We start from the raw sequence: 21,096 nt of genomic DNA on the forward strand, positions 1-21,096 counted from the left end.
TGAATAAGCCTGCACTTTAGGGTAGCAGAAGAAAGTGAAGTAAGGAATATCTATTTCAAGCCCCATCCTACATGCAAGTCAGTACATGCAGACCCTTATGTGCACGGAGAACCTTAAAAGAAGCCAGTGAGACTCTGTATGGAGCAAACAAATGTCCCCATGGGGAGCAGTATCAGGACCTTGTTATGTTTTTCCAGAGGTTTCACAGAAAGCAATAAGGCATTTAACTTTGTTCTATAAACACAATGAAATCCTGTTTGGGGCCTCATACTGTATGTCCCCTCAGAAATTGTAACATTGAGGGATTAGCATCACACTTAATCTGGCTGTTTGTGTAAATCTCTGTCACTTTTGACTGATACTGGGAGAAAGTTAATATTCACTTTGAATTACCAAACATGAAAACATCAGCTTTATTGCTTACTTGGGGCTATTAAAGGAGCAGGAGAGAATAAAAATAACTAATTTTTTTTTTTTTTAAAGAAAAAGTAACACAAAACAACCCCCCCCCCCCCCCCCCCCCCGTAAATGAAAGGACATGATATTTCATTCTGCTGAGGGTTGGAGATTTCTAAAAGATACATGGTGCACCAAGATCTCTCTCTCATTTTTCCTCTTTGCAGACACTAGGGACCAAACTGGTCTTTCATTAAGGTTTTATTTAGTTTAATTTTCAGTTTCTTTCCTTTTATAAAGACTTCGTGTTGTGGGAAAGCAAGTTAAAAGATGTGTTCTAAAGGATTTGGCTTGGAGGACAGTAAATGTCCAATATAACCCTATCCCTCCCCCCTGCCCCTGCCCAAATTTGGCTTTACAAGCTTCAGTTTAACAGAAATGTGAAGATTTATAGTCAAATGGAAATTACTTTGAGTTTGAATAAAATCTGCTGCACTTGCAACTCAAACAAGGGCCTCAGATATTAGCAGCAGTTTTCAAGTGAGCTGACCACATGAGCATGAACAACAGTAGAGCCGACTCACTTAACTGTACTACCCAGTCTGAGATGCAAAAAAACAAAAGAAAAAAGTAGTTGGGTTGATTGGCAAGAAAACATTTAGAATTTTAAAACTTTTCAGTTTGCATAAGTTATGAAGTGTTATTAGTATTGCTATTCTTTATGTACTGTTGCATATAAAGGTAATTTATATATAAAGTGTATGGAGTTTTCAAAATAAACCAATTTCTGTAGAAAAACAGGAAGCAAAAAGCATCACAATTTCATAACATCTACTACAGCTTGAACTTTACTCTTCTAAAATGATATTTTTTGTTTTGAATTCAAGGCCATCAAATCAGAAGGGGAAGATTCATGGAGTGAGGTTGTGCAGGACCCCAAGGAAGACTTCAAGATGTTCAGGAGTGCGTTTTATAATTGGTTTTAAAGATACTGCAAATGGTTAGAAATGCATTCAATTACCACTATCTTGTTGAACCAGAAGTTGTTCACATCTGCATTCCATGGATAGAGTTATAATGCCACAAGAGGATTTTACATATCATCAGCATAAGGAAGGAAGAGTAATGTACATATTAGTTGGAAAACAGAAAGATTAACCATCTGGGGATTGCTCATTGTGGAAAGCAAAGAATTTACTGCAATTCTTATGAACATGGGTGTATGCGCTGTTGATGAGTTACTTGCTATGGAGTTGGAACAGATGGGGATATAAAAGGAGCAAAGCAGGAAGTGGCTTAGATAAACAGCATTCCCACAAACAGTGAACAAAATAACCATATTAATAAGTATGAAGCAGTGGCAGGTCCCCTTCACTCCAACCTTAGTGACGTACATGCTGTACCTGGATACAAGGCACCAATGCTAGGTGATGCCTACATAGAAGCTTGAAGGCATGGGCAAGTGTAGGCAAGATGGGATGTGTGTCCATCTCTCTATTGTTCTGTAACTTTTTTCTTAAGTGCTATTTACATTTTGGCAAATAAATCCTACCTAGCTTCAAAGAAATGCTTTGAGAGGGAGCACATACTTTCACCAAATGCTCTAGTAAGCCTTTGTAGAACAACCAAATCTCTTCTAGGTTTACATTCAATCTACAAATCAGACATTTGCGACTGAAAAAATGTCAGTTCTCAAGGGGGCTGAGAATGTTAGCCAGACCTCATTAGGGTGATTTATGATGACTGTCATTCAACAATTTCCCCACATAAACAAAGATAAACTTGTAAAGGTGTAGCTTAAAGCCAAAGACTCCTTATCTATTGAGCATAATGATGCTCATGTTTTTGTTAGCATTTGTGACATATGAGCTACAGACCTCTCTGGTTATGTGCACACTATTGTAAGAGGACTGCACCAACATTATGTTGGTTTGGTTACCATTATTAGGGAAACATTCCCCTAAAAGTTCACTACCCCAAGGAATCTTTGTATGCCTGTCAGGCAGGCATATTAGTAATGGCCTCAGTGGTGCCATAATCTATCTATTCACCTTGCCACATGCAATTCTCTCCTTAAAATGTTCTCTCTTATACATTTTTGTTCATTTAGCTCTGATCCAGGATTTTTGATGCTTTCCAAAACTTCTTGGGGCATTTGATCAGACCTGGGAGGGTAACGCTATGTGGATTTTCGGGGAGCATTGAATCTGCAGCTGGAACAAGGCTTTAACCCATGGCCTAGCAAAAGTTGCTGAGCACAAGGCAGAATGATAGGTAAGCTAGCCATTTGCTCATGCTAAGTAACCATTTTAACTGTGTCAACCATTTTCAAGTAAGTTTGTGTGCTGTGAATGAGGTAAAGCCTGAGGAATGTGGAAGATGGTACAAATTGGGACAGAAAAACAGATTGAAATTTGAAAAACAACATGTAATTGGTAACAGAATCTGAAGTGAGCATAGGCAAAAAGGTGAATTGTGATTGGTGAAGAAGCCTCCAGAAGCTTCCAGGTTTTGGTCAAAGTTTGCCTATTGACCAAAGAAGAGAAGTCAAGGTCTTAGACATGCTCTCATAGCAAAAAGACATGTAAATGAGTAAAATGCATAGGTAATTCCATGCGAATGAAGCAAACAATAAACAGAGGCGGAGCTTGAGATGGGAGGAGAAATGGGTGGAACAAGAGGAGGGACGAAGGTTGAGTGAATGTTAATGAACTTAAACCAAAGTGTATAAATGTAGGAAAAAGCTATTGTTTAGTGCAGGTCCCTGGTTTGCTGGGGTTTTTTGGGACCTTTGTCCAAAGCAGTCTCCATTCTGAATAAAGCCGTTGCAAGCAGTGTGCGCTGGTGTTTGCTCCCTGCTCTGCTCTGGCTAATGAGTAACAGAACCCATGAGCAATTAGATCGTTGTCTCCCTAGTCGTTGGGCACCACATGGAGTCAGCGTCTAACAATACCTTCTTTTGTCCTCTAAAAAATAAATAAATAAATAAATAAATAAATAAAAAAAATATGATCTGTAGTATGCTCTATATACCATAAACAAATATGTTACATTTCCCTCTAAATTACACTGAGTTCCCAACAAGTCACATGGCTGTCTGATTTCCTTTGCTTGACAAATCATAACTGTCAATGATTAATTCTGGGTCTTCCAACACAATCTCACTGAGTGTTTTGTCCCAGATCCTAGTCATGCTCTTGTCTCGTATAAAAGAAGACTTAGTTAGGCCCTCCACCCAAAAATTTGCAAGCCTGTCCCTTCAGCCTTAGAACTAGTCTTTGTTTTCTCCTTCTTTTTGTATTCTGTTTGAAAATACATCACTAATGTTTCATTTATACATGGTGTAACTCCTACTCGAATTTCTAGCACACAGTTTCATAATGAACCACATTTGCCTGATTTATAACTATTAAAAAAAATAAAACAAAACAAAAAAAAACAAAAACAAAAACAACACACCACACAATATTTCAGAATTAGCTATTGTGTGAAATAAAGGTACCTTCTGAACATCCTCCTTCCTGCTGGCACCCATTACCTGTGTAGATACATTCATCAGATGTTTAAACATTCATCAGATATCCACCATGTTTCTGGAGAGTTTCAGTTCTTGTGGGACTTTTCACTGCTTCGCTCTTTCATGCAAGGTGTTTTCTTACTTTGTCTAAATCCTAGAATCACATGTTGTTCAGTAGTTATGCAGAGATAAGGAGTCTGACTCAGGGTCAACTATACATGGTGCCCAAGTTCTAATTGATCAGCATGGAGTTGCGCAAGGACCTGCTTAACTGTTTCAGCTGGTTCATACCAGAACTAATTAGGTTGACTTCAAATTAATTGATCATCTGTATAAAAGTATAACTGGTTTTATAGTTCATAAATCATAATTTACAAATGCTAAGAGTATGTGAATCTCAATAAGTCAAGATAAGTCTCAAATATGCCCTTAGTTTTTACTATACGTTATGTTTGCCCTATTTTTTCCTTTTTTCAGATGATGCTCAGACTACATGAAAGGAAGACAGAAATGAAGGAAGTGCTAGCAAAGGGAGGAGAAAGAAAGAAGACAATACACAATGGGCAAGGGGAAGAGACACCCAAATATGGGGGGAAAAGGGCAGCATAATACAAAAGAGATAAGGAAGACAAAGTGTCACCAAGCAGTGGATCTCGATCCACTAGTAGATCTTGGAGCCTCTTACAGCGGACCTTGGAGCCTCTTGGAGTCAATCTGAGGCTGGAGTGGTGGGGCTGAGTGCCCGCATATATGCATGCACGTGCGCCAGGTCAGTCTGTGGGAGAGGGAAGGGGCAGGGGCTAGATTGAGGCCCCTGCGGTGAGGGACGGTGCTGCAGGAGCAGGGGTAAGTGGAGTAGACCCTGGCTCAGTGGGACTTACCTGCTGGGGAGGCATGGCCCCAAATAATTTTTTCTAAAACTACCCCCTCACTTCCCTTCTGTAACAGGGGGCCTTCTTAGGGCTGCTTTCACTGTGGTCCACCCACCTGTTCCTGGCCTAACCGCCCACCTTCTTGCCCACCACACTTCGTTGGTATAATTAATTAATAGATGTTAATAAGCAGGAGGCTGCCCATTTACTGCCCTCAGGTCTTGGGCATCTCTCATGGTGGGCCCCTGGCCCTTCAACCCTTCTGGTCCTAGCCCCAGCATGGGCCAGTCAGGGGAAACTCAGACAGGCCTGAGTCTATGGCCCTTTTCTCTCACCAAGGGTCCACTCTCTGGGCCCTCCAAAACAAGGGGTAACCCACCCGGTCATGGGGGCTAGGGGTTAAGGTGCCCCAACCCACCTTTCACCAGGGTGGTAACTGGCCTGGCATTTCCTGGGGGCTCCCACACCACTGACAGCCCTACCAGGCCACCTATTCCTGGCAGGGTGCAGTTTTAGGTTGTACCCAGGACCAGGAGCCTCCTTACTATCCCCTACAGCTCCTCCCGTACCTCCAAATAACACCAACAGCCCTCCAGCTAGGCAATGATGTTGCTTGGCCCCTAGCAGCCAAGCTGCCCTGTTTATATGGGCAGCCCCAGATCCCAAAATGGCTGCCCTAATCAGGCACCTGGCAGCTGCCAGCTCCAGGACCTTAAAGTGGCAGGCACAACCAGTGCCTTCCTACAGATTTACCTGCTGGGTGGTGGTGTGGTGTGGGTGTGGTTGTGGTGGCAGTGGCAGTGGCAGTGCACAGTAGATCTTGGGTTGCTTTTAAGTGCCAAAGGTGATCTCCTACTTTAAAAAGGTTGGAGACCACTGTTGTAGAGTACAAAGTCCACAAGGAAGGTGGGAAGGAGTTGTCAAGAAATGTAGGTGAAAAAATGCACGGAACTACTGCAGCCTATAAAAATGAGAACAGTCTCTTTTATACTATACAGTTTCTTACACTGTGGATGCATCTCCATGAGACACTGACTACAGTTGGTAATCTGCAGTCATTTAATACTTGCATACACATGTACTAAACAACTGCGCAGTAACCGGAATTACTGCACAGAACATCCCTAAACAGCTTCTTGGTGACACTTAACTACAAAGTAGCTTGTTAATACTGCACATTAGTGTTGCATCATACTTCATGCCATGTGACACTGCTGCATGGTAGTAACAAGCTACTGCGGAGTCAGTGTGGACACGACCTGTGTACAGCACTGTGGAGTCTAATTCAGTGAAAGGTTTTTGACAACAAAGAAATCAGAAAAAAAACACTATTATTACTACTACTACTACAACAACAAAAAATCAGAGTTACAGGAGCCAAATAATATTCAGCAAGTATCTAGGTCTGGAAGAAAGGTTCTGGCAGATCTGGAATTCTCATTCTTCCTCTCATTCTTCCAAATTCTATGACAGATCAGTCCTTATTTCCATTTATCATCTTTTTTATGCTGATATCTTCTTTGACAATAAACACTGTGGGGGTTTGGTTAACATTTGTTCAAAATTTCAGGTACTTGGAATGCACTGCATTGTGTTGCTTTTGATATGCAATCTGCATGAGGCATGATTTCAGGTGTTAAACATGAAATGTAACCTTTAAACATTGAAAATAAATTCATACAACAGCTTGAGGACAATATACACAGCTGACTGCAACCAGATTGGCAAGACTATTTCTTCTGCCAATATTTCTTCTGAACTTGCTTGAATATTTCTTCTGAATGAATGCTCCAGCATTCAATTATATACTAACAAATCAATAACTGTTCAACTGACTGATCCACACATATTTGCAGAGATGCAATAAAATTTTAAAAGGAAACCTTTTATCTTGCATCTGTTTGAGATACCAGAGGTTAGTGGGTCAGGAAATCACTGCCCCACTAATACTTTAAACTTTGTTCATCCTGAAAAGTCAGACTTGATGCCATAAGATTAAAATCTGTCCTGTTTTTGTCATCCATTGGCTCAGGCCAAATTTTTAACATTTTTAACATTTGAAAAAGTTTTTAACATGCTACATACTCACCATAAAACATTGTTTGAAAAAAAACACAGCACCTTTTCTGATGTTAGCAATGGGACAAAAAGCACTTCTAAACTCAGGGAACATTCCATAGATTTTTTTTTTATACAAAGACCTTTGCCAGATTCCCAGCACTGAACATACATGAGTTTTGATATGCTTAGAATCGCAACTGCTCGAACCCAGCTCATTCTAACAAAAACTAAGCTGTGTTGATTTATGCTTTGTAAGTGGTGTCGACACTATTAGGCATAACACAGCATAATATTTAAATCAAGATCACAGCATTACAGAATTTCATATGAACTCTGTCAATTTAATAGCCCATCATGATAGAGTTGCAACTGGTATCTAACACTCCAAACACAGCACATACAATCACAAGAAAATGGTATATGGTGGAAGAAGTTTCCAAAAGTCACTTCTTAATGCAGCTGAAAGACAGGAAGCATTTCCCAGGTTTTTATAGAAGCATTTCAGAACCTGGCACAGTATACAAAGTCAGCCCTTGTATGTTTGTGATGGGATGATATACCCCTGATCCATTGTCCACACAGTTTTCAGGGACTGCATTTGGCCTTTTAGAATTGTTGCTTCCCTCCTTTGCAGTATGATCCAATCCTGTATGTCTCCTTTATGCAGAAATCCATGGGTGTCTAGTATCTCTTGAGTTGGGGAGGGGGTTTCCCCCAGCAGCTGATCCCACTGGCCATGGGGGCGCCAATCTCACTCACCATAAAAGTAGCCGTACCACTTCCAGAGCTCCGTAGCCACTTTTGGAAGTGGCACGGCTCCTTTTGCTGGTGGTCCCGCTCCCCAGCTGGCACTTGCGGGGGCAGCACCTATTTTCAAGTGTGACCATGCTTCCCCTTAACTTGGCATCATCCAGGAACTTGACCAATGAGCAATGGAGCAAGCATGGACACCTGAGGGACAGCACTGGCTATGTCTCACCAGGATGACACAGATCCATTCATTAGGACTCTTTGGGTCCTACTGCGCAGCCAGCTCCCCACCCACCTAAATTGTCGAGTAGTTAAGCCCGCAATCCTCCAGTTTTCCTATGAGAGCATCATTGGATACCAAATCAAAGGCCTTTTTGAAGTCTAGGTATACAATGTCGAATCCTCTGTCTTATCCAGGTTGTGAAATTCACAGCCTTGACTGAACAAGGTGATGGGGCTCCCAGCCACAGGGAAGACCCTGATACATGCAAATTAAAGCTCAATATCAACCGGCTATAAAGTTAGTACACATTTTTGAGGTCTAACTTTACAGCTGGTTGAAGCTTTTTATGGCATGGTAAGTACTTTGGATGTGTAGCTGGTCTTCATGTAATTGCGCAATTAACCAGATATAATTGCATGATAACTTTGAAGGCATTTCAAAGAAAATAATGCTCAAATTTTTTTAACCTGGAAAAATATTTTACCCTAGCTTCATTGTCAGAAATAGTTGAACCATTTCCAATGAATTTTTCCAATATTTCAACCATCCACACAATTCAGCTCTTCAGCCTGAACAGGTAAACATTGGCAAAGTTACAAGTAATTGAAAACTCAGTTATAAAAAGGGAAATAGCAGGCAACTTTAAAAACAGGCAGTGTTACCAGCCCTGCCTCTAGTATAAATACAGAATTAGCTTTAAGATGCTCTTATTAGCACACACAAATTATTTCACAAACTTGCCAGTAAATTACAGGGATATTTTTTCATAGGTTTGGCTGCAAAAAGTATGCAGCTGTTTTTAAGGCTGGGAGATGCAATACAGATCTGAAATCAGTGCCTGCTGCCAAGTTGTTTCAACAGTTCTAATTAGATCCAGTTTGTGGAGATTACCATGCGCTTCATCATATGACCTCTGCTTGGAACACAGCTACTCCCTCTGCAGAGATGTACATTTTTGCAGGGTCCTCATTAAAGCTGTATCACTATTTCTGTTATGTTACATGTAGAGGTATAAACTGAAAAAATCTTCAGCTAAAATTCAGGGGCTCTTAAAATTCATCAACCCTAAAAGGATATTTCTTAACTTGAAAGAAGAATAAACATGAAACCTATTAAACCTGTTAAAAAGATATCCTGTTAAATAACCTATTTAAAACCTGTTAAAAACCTGTTAAAAAGATGCTTCCTTCCTGCAGATAAAGTGAAACAAAAACAGGCATTAGCCCAAATCAAAACACTGCTTTTCAACCTGCTGAATTGTATGTGCATATGCGTTAGGGTTTGTATACACACAAGTGGAAATTTCAGATTCTGAATCAAGATATTGATTCATATTTTGCAGCCAGAATCTGCCTTAGATATGGAAACTGACTTTTGAAGGATGACACAGTGGTTAAGGACCACCTTGTTATGGTGACACTATTTGGATCTTGGGAAGCATTGGATTTGCAGCTGAGCAAAAGGCTATAACCTGTGGCCTAGCAAAGCTGCTAACCACAAGGCAGAATCGTATGTTAAAAGTAACCTTGCAAGACGCTTAGGAAAGCATTTTCCTAACAATATAGTATTGCTGTAAGATATATAGCTCATTGTGTACGAAGAACTGGATGAAGCCCACCGGCTATCATTAGGAGATAAAGCAGAAGCAAGACCTTGGAGATGGTGAAGAAATCAGCAAGAAGCCGCAAGTGACAAAAAGAAGCCAGGGTCAAGGTCTTAGGTATGCACTTATAGCAAAAAGACATGTAAATAAGTTAAATGCATAGGCAATTCCATACTAATGAAGTAAACAGTAAACCAAGGTGGAGCTTAAGAAGGGAAAGACTATGGGTGGAACAAAGGAGAGACAAAGCTGGGGTAAATGTTAATGAACATAAACCAAGGTTTATAAATATGGAAAGAACTAATGTTTGGGGCAGCTCCCCAGTTTGTTGCAGCTTTGTCCAAAGCTGTCTCCATTTTGAATAAAGCTGTTGATGAGCAATGTGTGCAGGTGATAGCATTGATCCGCTGTCTCCCTATTTGTTGGGCGTCGCATGGACATCTTGGCCTAGTTGGTAGGATCATCACACATTTGGAGGGGAACTGATCATCCTGTCCTACTAGGGTAAGGCCTAGCAGCATACTTGGTTCTCTGGAGTTAGCTCAGCTATCATACCCCATCTTATATCTTCCCCCAGTATCATGGCAGCAGGTTCAGAGACTTTTTCTGTGTGTGTGTGGGGTCCAGGGGACCTCAGGGATTTTATTGAATGTGGGGTTAAATGGAATGGGGAGCCATTGCAGGGGCCCCAGGATAATCCATCTAGCCCATTTTGGATTACGGTCTGGGTGTGGGCCGAGGGAATTTTAAGTTAAAAATCATGGAAGCAGGCCTTCTGTAAAGCAGCTGCCCTCCAAGCATTGTCCTGGGGTATTCAAGCCTTCTGGCTTGAGTGTCAAGAAAAGGAAAAACTTTGTCAGGAAAAGGATGATCTTATTTGTCAACTTAAAGAAGTTGTAGCTCAACAGCAACAGTTCAATCATGCTTCGGTGGTTGTTGTTGAGATAAAAGAAAGAGACTCAGAAGATTTGCTAAGCACCAAGTGAGAAATTGAGTCTCTCAAGTCTCTTATTGACAAAATGCAGACTCTGGGGAATGCAGCTGATCCCCAGAGTGTTGCTGTTCTGAGTGGCAAAACATCACCTGTGGTAACACCATCCACCCCGCTTTTTAGTCCTCCCTCAGCCTACCCACCCCTTCCTCCAGATCTCCCCAATTACTCAGCAGAAGTGCATGCTGTTGAGCAAATTGTAACCCTAAATTGCCCCTGGTGGTGCCCCCCAGGCTGCTTCCCCTGGGCTGATTCATCGGTCTGGTTTAGATCTGCCTGAAGGAACAACTCAGGTGCAGCGAGTTAAAATCACTTCCCCTACCCCCATTGAGTGAGACGCACCATGAGCCCAGTTGGGCCTCATGCCTTTGGAGTGGGATGAATAGAACCAGTGGCTGGTAAAAGCCAAAAGGAGCCTTGCTATGCTCCCAGGCCATGATTTATCTGAAGTTCTACTTGGGCTGGTAAAGGGTGTAATCCCCACCGTTTTGGGAGATGGAGGGTGGCAGGCCCGAATGACAACTATTGCCTGAGCACTTTTTGGGGTCTATACAGTGGATCAGGGCACTAGCCAAATGCATCCACTTCATGAAGAACACCCCTGGGATATAGTTGAGTGACTGCAGGCTTGGGTCCGAGTATAGGAAGATTCTTTGCCTCCAGAGTGGGCATTGTCACCCCGTGTTGGCAGTGTGGCATGGACACGCTGCCTATTTGATGTATGGATACAGCTGCCCCCCCAATTTAATCACTATGATAGAGATGCAAGAGGGATTACTGCAGGATAACTAATTACACCACTACCTTGAGTGAGCTGAAGCTTGGTGACAATCACAACAAACTATCCAAGCCCAACAGGTCTTAAAGAATCAAGGAGCCACTGAATCCAAATCACAGCTTCGCTGATCGGAGTGTATGTTAGAAGAATTATCAGCTAAGCTTGTAAGTTTCCCTGCCAAGCTACACGCTGAAAATCCTAATCACAGAGAAGGTGATCGGGAATGTAAAAGCAGCAAGGGTTTTCAGTCACGCAGGCCAGGGGATTGGGAATGTCCTCAGGGATTGTGTCCCACAAAAATTTTCCCAACAGGGATCTATGTTTCAGATGTGGCACCCCTTGACCAGAGTGAATAAATCAAACTACCCCTTGGCCAGCAACCTGGGTTCTCACCCTCACTTCAGAGCCTGAGAATCTGCCTGTGCCTCTTCAAGGCTGAGACCGGGCCTCCTGCGGTCCCAGCCAGTGTCCCCCATTCCAATTCAATCAGGATGGGAGACCCTGGATCCGGGGCTGGGTAGAAGGAAGGGCACCTGAAATCTTTTTATTAGATATCAGATCCATGCTAAATTTCAGCAAGACTATCTCACCTACAGTGGAGGAGGAAAAATCCCTAGTCTCATTCTCAGCAGCCACAGGAGGTTTTAATCAAGGTTGGAAGGTGACATGTTCAGTGTCAGTGAACAACCTGCATCACCAGATGCAAAGGTCTCAATTGACATGGCTGTGTCACCCATCCCTTAGTATTATTGGAATGCCATTCTTACAATATTGCTGTGTAGATTTAGCCAAGCAGCTTGTATGGATCAGGGGTGGCCCGGCACAGTAGCCCATGGAATTAGCCTTCCATTCTGTTAAAGCACTTAATTCCGCAGTCATTCTTGTGGACTGGGAGAGCTGAATGGATGTATGGGCTATCAACAGTCTGGACGTACGATTATTAAAAAACCAAGAGCTGGTCTATATTCTGGGAGGACCTCCCCTCGATCATTTTAGTATCCAATTCCAAGAGATGCGGTTCAATAATATCTTCACAGTTATTCATATCTTGTGAAAGCGTAAAATTATCCAACCCCAGGTTTCTCTTGGCAACTCTCCCATGTGGCTGCTAAAGAAACCAAATGGTACTTGGAGACTCACCATTGATTATAGGAAATTAAATGCTGCTTCTACCCCTATGGCCCCAGTAGTAGCCCTGTTTCCAAAACTGGTTAGCCAGCTAACTAACCACGTGCAATGGTTTTCTGTTTTGGATATCAGTAATGGTTTTTAGAGTCTTCCAGTCCACCCAAATGACCAGTGGAAAACAGCGTTCACCTGGCAAGGACTTCAGTTTGTCTGGACTCAACTACCTCAGGGATACCACAATGCTCCCATGCTGTTTCATCAAGCATTGAAAAAGGTACTGTTGCCTGCATCAGAACTTTGCTTGCAATATGTAGATGACATTCTTATCTGGGGAGCTACACAGGAACAGTGTCACCACCATACTGAAGTAATTTTGCAAGTACTACAAAATGCTGGCCTCAAGATAAACAGCACCAAAGCCCAGCTAGTAAAACAAGAAGTTCAATATCTAGGGCTTACAATTACTTGCCAAGGAAAACAAATTTTCAATGATTGGCGCTCACTAATTTGTCAAATGCCGCCACCTACTGACTGAAAATCATTGCAGTCCTTTATTGGTCTTGTAGGGTTCAGCCGAGAGTTCATACCTGATTGCAGAGAAATTATGGAGCCATTCCATCAAGCTGTGCAGCAAACCAAATGGGAGTGGTCTCCAGAGTGTCAAGCAGCATTTATCAAGCTAAAAGATCAGTTACAAAGAGCCCCTGCCCTCAGTGCCAGAATCTCTAAGGTAGAAGTTGAAATCTGGTGTTGAGCTGCTGACCGGCACTTAACAGTAGAAGCCACCCCAAACCAAGATGGAATCAACATCCCCTTGGCATTTGCCTCCTGGGGGCTAAGTCTTACAGAACAAAAATATGGAACTTGTGAAAAGGCATTGCTAAGCATGTATTGGTCCCTGCAAAAATTCAAATATCTAGTAGGGAGAGAAGCTGTATGTATTTGAATGCCACACAATCTCCATCAATTGCTTAAAAACAGAGAATTGTTAAAGGGAGGGTTAACAACCCCATGGATAGGCTGGTTTTTATTAGCACTGGATAAACCAAGAATTTGGTTTCAGCCCCTTCCTTCAACAGAAATTAACATTTGGGGTTGGGTAACCCCTGAAAAATTGCATGTGTGTTACCCTGGACAAACCACCTGGCCAGTACTTGTCCACAGTGTACAACAGGTACAACCAGGCAAAATATTATGATTTATTAATGGAAGTTTTGCAGGAACTGGAGAAACTGCTTGGGCAGCCTGTACCGTTGTGGGACCCCAAAAGACAGAAGCCTGGTTACTGCCCAAAGTCACCAGCCAAGAAGCAGAAGCCATAAGTCTCCTAATCACACTTCAAATCATGTCTAACAATTCCTGCTTATCTCATCCAGTGCTGGTCCCACTGGATTTGTGATACCACTGTAACTGTTGCAGATTCAGTACTTGCCCCACTATCCTCTATTCCCCATTCCAGCGGACACCTAGGCAGACACCTGGCGGACATCTATCCTGGTTGGAGGGCAGCAGGGAGTGAGCAGTTCTGCTCAATGCATACACAATTCATATGCGAATCACACTCACGCCTGATGAATGGCTTTTGAAACATTATTTTTGCAATTGTAGCAAAGTCAGGCAGAGGAATGGCTCCTCAAATGGGCCATGCCTGACTTGTTTCAAACACACTCTGTAAGGAAGAGGAGAGATGGTGCCAGTACTATCTGGGACGGGTTAAACTCCTCAATGGGAGTCTGGAATTCATATAAAGTGGCCGATAATGCTGATTGGTTGAACCACTTAAAGCATGGCATTCTATATATAGACTGGGAGGCAAGAATGGAAAACCAAGTACTACTTGATGCCATTCAATGGACCTCCCACGGAGGAGTAAGTATAACCCATGTTTTAAGAGGTTTATTGCAGATTGAGTATATGGGGTTTCAATGACCTAACCTGGGATGAAGTATGTGATAGTGCCCAGCAAGCACTCAATGCTCAATTGATTGGTGCAGTCAAAGATATCTAGAAAGGGCGCTGGCCAGATGACTTAAACAACAGCAGCCTGTCCATCACTCTAAAGTCAGTCTGATGGTTTAGACGTTATTGGACATTAACCTGGGAAGGATGTCAAAAGGGCCTCTACCACTTCACAGTCATTGGACTTGGAGGTGGATTCTGGACAAAAAGCAGGCTCTTGACTCCGGGAGTGGGAGGAGGTTGTCAATGGGATTGGGTAGTACACTGCGAGATATGGGATGTGGCTACACCAGAGGGATCTAGGTTTCTTGTCTGCAATCCCCTGTATTGGAACCATGGAATATGGATAGGGATAGGAACCATCTGGAGGGAATGGCTTAAACAACCACGACAATTAAGTTGTGTCAAACTGCTATCCAATGGGGATATAATTGCTGTTGAAAACAGGATATGTTGGGAAGAACCCACAAACTTGATCTGGCCTAACCACACCCTATGGGTAAACAATACAGAAGGATGTGTGTGGCCTATAGATTCAAAAGGAGCCTCTATTATAATTCAAACTCTCAAAGGTCCCACCACAATAAATTGGCCACCCACAACAGAATTCAACACCAAAGCCAAGTTGACCCCCCCCTAAAAGCCACTGTTTGGGCACACCAGTTTCCAGGGTGGGAACAATCAGAGAAACAATTAAAAGACATTAAAAAGGAATGGAGATGGGGAGCTCAGCTCAGCGCTGCTGCAGCTGAAGCTAAGGGAATGTACAAATTAGACATGGACATTGCAGAACTGTGTGGAATGGGAGATGTAATCTGTTTGATTGCAAATAGTCCACCCTGAGTCCACGCTAGTGTTTGTGTGGTAACTGACATTTTTGCTTTATTTAGTCTTATTATTATTGGTACTTGTGTATATATATGCTGTATTCGTAATAGAAGCAAATCAATTCAGCTTCATGTTCATGCCAATGGAAAAGCAGAAAATATCCCTATGGTACCATCGTCCTAGGTCCTGGCTCAGTCCCAGGCTGGAAAGTAAGTAGCCTGAGCACTCTCTCACTCATTACCACCAATAGGCAAAAGGGTCAATCCTCTGTCTGAGTAACACAAAAGCACCATCTACCTTGCCAGGCCCAAGGGGTGTATTGTGTGGGAAGAGTGAGTGATGGCTCCTGGAGAATTGGCTGGGTTTCTCTTTTGCTGCTTATACTAATTCTGTAAGGCAGTGTTAGGGAGACAGTATTTGGATCTTGGGGAGCATTGGATTTGCTATAAATAATAAAAGGCTATAACCTGTGGCCTAGCAAAGCTGCTAACCACAAAGCAGAATGGTGTGTTAAAACTAACCTTGCAAGATGCTTAGGCAAGCATTTTCCTAACAACAAAGTATTGTTGTAAGATATATAGCTCATTGTGTAAGAAGAACAGGATGCAACCCACCAGCTACCATTAGGAGATAAAGCAGAAGCAAGACCTTGGAGATGGTAAAGAAATCAGCAAGAAGCCGCAAGTGACAAAAAGAAGCCAGGGTCAAGGTCTTAGGTATGCGCTCATAGCAAAAAGACATGTAAATAAGTTAAATGCATAGGCAATTCCATGCTAATGAAGTAAACAGTAAACAGAGGTGGAGCTTAAGATGGGATGGACTATGGGTGGAACAAAGGAGGGACAAAAGTGGGGTAAATGTTAATGAAAATAAACCAAGTTGTATAAATATGGAAAGAACTAATGTTTGGGGCAGCTCCTCGGTTTGTTGCAGCTTTGTCCGAAGCTGTCTCCATTTTGAATAAAGCTGTTGATGAGCAATGTGTGCAAGTGATGCATGATGGCATTGATCCATTGTCTTCCTAGTCATTGGGCTTCGCATGGAGTTGAGGTCTAACACACCTGTAGGGCTTGTACATATCTTAAATATACCGATATTTTCTCACAAGCCACACACCTTTTCCTTGAAAATCAGTTCCCCAAAATTGGGGTGCATGCATGAAGCAGAAATTCTGAGTGTCTGACTGTGATAGAAGCACCCTGCTTTGATTCCAGCTCCATAGTGCTGTAGCTGTGGCATTATTATTCAGGCAGCTGAAGGCTAAGGTTCTCCACTCCACAGGTGTTAAAAATTGCTTCTTTTTAATGGTCTTGATGTTTCATTAATCAAGCTATGTCCAATTCAGAAGTGTTCTCTTTTACTACTGGGTCAAATTTGAAGAAGCACTTTTTCTAACAAAGCTTATGGATTCACCCCTCAGGACATGATCCAGCCATAGGCTTAAGGCTGGTCCAATTAATCATCAGATAGACTTGTGATTTGCAAATTTCTTGGGTTGCAAAAATGTGTTATACTGCTGCAGGATCCTATGACATAAATGTTCTACATCTCAGGATCCCATGACATTTATAATATAAAAAGACACTGTGTTATTACAACACAGTGTAACTACTCATATCATGGAATATGTCCTCATTTTCCCCCCTCATTTTTCTCCAGTTCTACATCTTGCTTCCTTTCTTCTGTTTTCCCAGTTCTTCCTCTTGTGTACATGTAGACATTTTCCATATACCCCTGTTTGGGAATGCCATTATAGACGAAGGCTTGAAGATGAAACTGAGATGCAGTTTGGCATGCTAAATTTGCCTTGAGATTATTCTGCCTATTTTCAGATAAAATTAATCTCCCAAGAAAGGGCTATAGATAATAAAACATCTGTATAACAAACAAAAGCCATTTGCAGCTTTTACTGTAGAGAGACTATAATGCCTCTGTGACATATGATGATATATATTATTAACAACATGAAAAAAGAGAAAATATGGTGCATGTTTAACAAGGAAAATGTGAAAGAAGGTATTATGTATTAGGGCTTTGTGAAACAGCAATGTTCTGCTTCGACTTCCGTTTTGACGGAAAAGTGTTTTGTTTTGAGTTTCATTTAATTTTGAAAGCACTGTACTGTTCCATTTCATCAAAATGGTTTCACCATTTTGATGCTGTTTTGACATTTTGCCCATAGGCTATAATGGGGAAGCATGAAACAGGCTGTAACTTTGTCATTTCTTGCCTGATGCTGATGAAACTTGCAGGGATGTTAGCCTTTCTGAGGACATGGAGCCTGTCAAGTTTCAAGGAGATAGGTGAAGGGGTTTCTAGCTGTGCCTCAAGCTACTGACAAGCAGGAGCCAGGGAGCAGGAGCAGTGTCATGTGATCCAACAGGCAGATTGGGGGTCCGCACCCCTGGGAGGAGTCCAGCAGAGCCCCCACAGCCCTTCCAGGGGTGTGAGTGGGCCCCCAATCTGCCTGCCAGATGACAGAAGGCTGTTCCTGCTTCCTAGGACCCAGCATTGGGGAACTGAGCCTGGCTGATGAAGCGCCTCCCGCTGCCAGGCTCAGTTCTCAGCACTAGGAACTGAGCCTGGTGGCAGAAGGTGCTTCCCCAAGATGGGCTCAGTTCCCCAGTGCTGTGAGCTGCTGGGAATTGAGCCCAGCAGCGGGAGGCACACCCCACCACCTGGCTCAGTTCCCAGCAGCTGCCAGCCCTGGGGAACTGAGCCCAGTGAGGGGAAGCACCTCCCGTCACTGGGCTCAGCTCCCAGTGGCTTGCAGCCCTTGTGGAACTCAGTCCAGTGGTGGGAGGTGGAGCGCAGCATCGGCTCTGCCCACCTTTCACCACTAGGCTGTGCTCCATGGGGCTGGCAAAGCTGATCGGAGTGCGGCCTTTCGGTGGGAGGTGGGGAGAGCCAGAGCTGTGCTCCCCACTGGGCTGAGCCACATCGGGCTGTGGAGCCACTTGGAGCACTGCCCTGGCTCGCCCCTGCCTCCCACCACGTGGCTGGCTGCTTCAAAATTTGAAATGCTTCAAAACTGCCCTCATTTCATTTCGAGGCTGTTCCAAAGCCCTTTTTTTCATTTTGATTTCACTGTTCCAAGCTCAAAACGAGTCGAAACAGAGTAAAAATGAAACAGCTGGTGAAGCTTTGCACAACCCTATTACATATGGCAAGTAATGTAATACAGCTAATAAAGGAGATACTCATAATACGCAGGTGTTTATGCACCTGGACTGGACTTTATCCTATAGGATAGGTGGTAAATCCCAGTTTTAACTTCATGTACCAATGGCGTAGGCTCCCAGCATTGTTCCTACAATCAACAGCACCTTCTACAGAAATAATACTGGCTATGCAATCTTAGCAGACAAGATGAGTTCCTTTGAAATCAATGAACTTGATCAGGAAAGCAAGAATTTCTGCTTGATCAGGCAGACAAATTGAAAGTGTGTGTGTGTGTGTGTGTGTGTGTGTGTGTGTGTGTGTATTTATTTAAAAAAAATTCAGGAAACTTACCAAGCAATCATTTTAGTTTTCAACTTTCAAGGCCAGATCTCTTTACATCTAGCTTTTCAGAAAACAATTTTGTTACCTCTCAGCTTCATGTTCTTGGGGAACCCTGGCACAGGACTCAGCCTGTCTGACTCACAAAGAATTCCCCCCACCTCCCCTTCTCTACCTAAACAAAAACTGATTAAGATGCAGTGGGAGATGCACCTAGAACCCTCCAGATAAGGGTGACAAGAGTGAAACAACTGCCCTAGGTCTCATTTGCATCTGAGATGGAACCAAATGACAACTCATTTACATGGGAGATGGAGAACAAAAAGCCTGAAGCAGAGACTGCAGTGAATTCTGGGATCAGAGAAGCAGGGGAACACTGCATGATAGGGAATCTGTGCTCCAAATGCTAATCAACCCACATTTACACACACCCAGCTCAGCATTTATCAAACCAGTTCTAATCTGGATTTACAAAGGACTTCCCCGCCAACACCTCTAAGTTTAATAGGCATCTCAGGCCATACATTCCCTGGTCCCACTATGGGAGGCCTATTTAAACTTGATTGACTAAAACTCGGTTGCCGGGTTAGGGAATGCTGAGGCAAAGAGACCGAGTCAGAGGGGGTAAGGGCAACATTTGAACAATGGTAAAGGGGTTCATCACAGCGTCCAGCCCATTGGAGCCCTGACCACAAGTGTTGTCATACTTTTCCCGGGATGACTGGTGGAAGTCTTTCCCGCCCCCCAAAGGTTATGAACATATTGCCTTAAGTCTGTTAAAAGACTATAGTAAGATCTGGAAAAGTCATGCTAAGCTGAGGCTTGTTCACAAGTAAAAATCCAAAATCCTGATGCTGCAAGCTATCTATTGTTTCTGAAGAAACCATGAGATATCCCATTAGTATATCTGCTATTCATAGGCATTTCAAGCTGGCTCCTAAGTGTCTGATTACTCCCTAGCCTTATGGTTTTTTCTGATTATTAATCAGTTTCTTGAAATGTTCCAAACCAGATAACCCCTTGTCAATAGAAAAGACAATGATTTACACTACTGAAAATGCTTTGAAGCAGCTGAACTGAGGGTATAAAAATCTGTAAAAAAGCAGCAATGTGTGTGTGCTTCAGGAGGAGAACTCTCTCTCACACCACCCACTGTTGTTCTTGGGACGCTGGAAGAAACAGATCATCTCCCTTCAAGGATCGTGCTACAAACTTTACCTGTCAGCAAACAACCCAAGTGCCTTGGACTGGTGAATTGCAGCGTGCTCTCTCTCTCTCTCTTTTTTCTCTCTCTCGGCATAAATTTCTGAACCTGAACTGTATTAGTTAATCTTGAGCTAAGTTTCTCCAAATACTTAGTGAAACCAGGGTAATATTGTAATTGTTTGTGTTTGTTTTTCCTTTGCATGTCTATTACTATTAGTACCATTATATATTTCATATACTTAGCAGTAAATAACTTTTATAGTCAAACTGGTAGTAGCTGGGTATATTTTTCCTTTTCTACTTCTTCCCCAGTTGCTCTGCAGCAATGCTTCTTTTACCTAAGCTAAAGATCCCTGTAAAGCCCCAAAATACTGTGAGATCTGCTCATCAAGAGGCTAAAGATTGGGATGTGCTGAGTTTAAAACACATAAGGGGATCAGCTTGTACAGGTTGATTGACCCAGTTTGGCTCAGATGTCCCCTAATGAACTGAATGCTGGCCCACGAGGGTGTCACCTGGACACCCAGCCGGATTCAGAGGGATTCTGTTTACCTGTGTGCTTGTGTCTGACTGCAGTTTATTGTTGCTCTGATGCACAGATTCTTGTCATATGAGGGTGTCACCCTGTCCATGCTGATCAACCCAGCTGGGTCAGGCATGTCACATTAATCTCTGTGTGTTTGTGTGTATGACTGATTTGGTGACTGGAGAAACTCAGCCCCATTGAAACGGAGTTCTGCAAGATAGCTCCATTGTGGGTGAGGACTTGCAGAAGGGAGATGTAGAGCTCCGTATAGAAACACAAGTAACACAAACAGCACATTGATAGAATTACCAAGACCCTAGAAACGTATCCCTAATAAATGAGCACACCCCACAGTGATGGGCAAATATGGTAACAATTGGGGTAATAATTTAAACAATTAAAATCACTCACAACACTTATATGCTAGGGCTGTGCAAAGCTTCAGGTGGTGATTTAATTTGGAGGAGATTCGGCCTGATTCAGTGGCTGAATCTCTGAATTCAAATTGAATCAGGGGACCAATTAAAAGGTCTGAATCAATTTGAAGCTCTCTGAATCTTCAGAAAAGATTTGGAGAACTTTGATGATTTGGACAGTACCCAGTGGGACTAGGAGCTGGTAAGTAGGGGTAGGGGAGGCATACTGGAGGGGAGGGGAGGGGGGAGGAGGGGACCATGGGGAGACCCCTGCCTGCTTCCTCAGCCCTCTCCCCCATGACTGCCCTACCTGCCCCAGCTCCCAGTGCTTAAAAAAAAAA

The 21,096-nt window shown here is 42.9% G+C and overlaps 1 long non-coding RNA gene across 1 annotated transcript; it reads left to right on the plus strand.

The window, feature by feature from the left end:
- Nucleotides 1-1,295: 1,295 nt before the first annotated feature.
- Nucleotides 1,296-4,535, plus strand: LOC112548130. Its single transcript, XR_003091944.1, has 3 exons — nt 1,296-1,359; nt 2,507-2,670; nt 4,391-4,535. It is a non-coding gene; the product is annotated as an uncharacterized LOC112548130 (long non-coding RNA).
- Nucleotides 4,536-21,096: the final 16,561 nt, after the last annotated feature.

The sequence above is a fragment of the Alligator sinensis genome, unplaced genomic scaffold (assembly GCF_000455745.1).
Source record: "Alligator sinensis unplaced genomic scaffold, ASM45574v1 scaffold1561_1, whole genome shotgun sequence".
NCBI classification, from domain to species: Eukaryota; Metazoa; Chordata; order Crocodylia; family Alligatoridae; genus Alligator; species Alligator sinensis.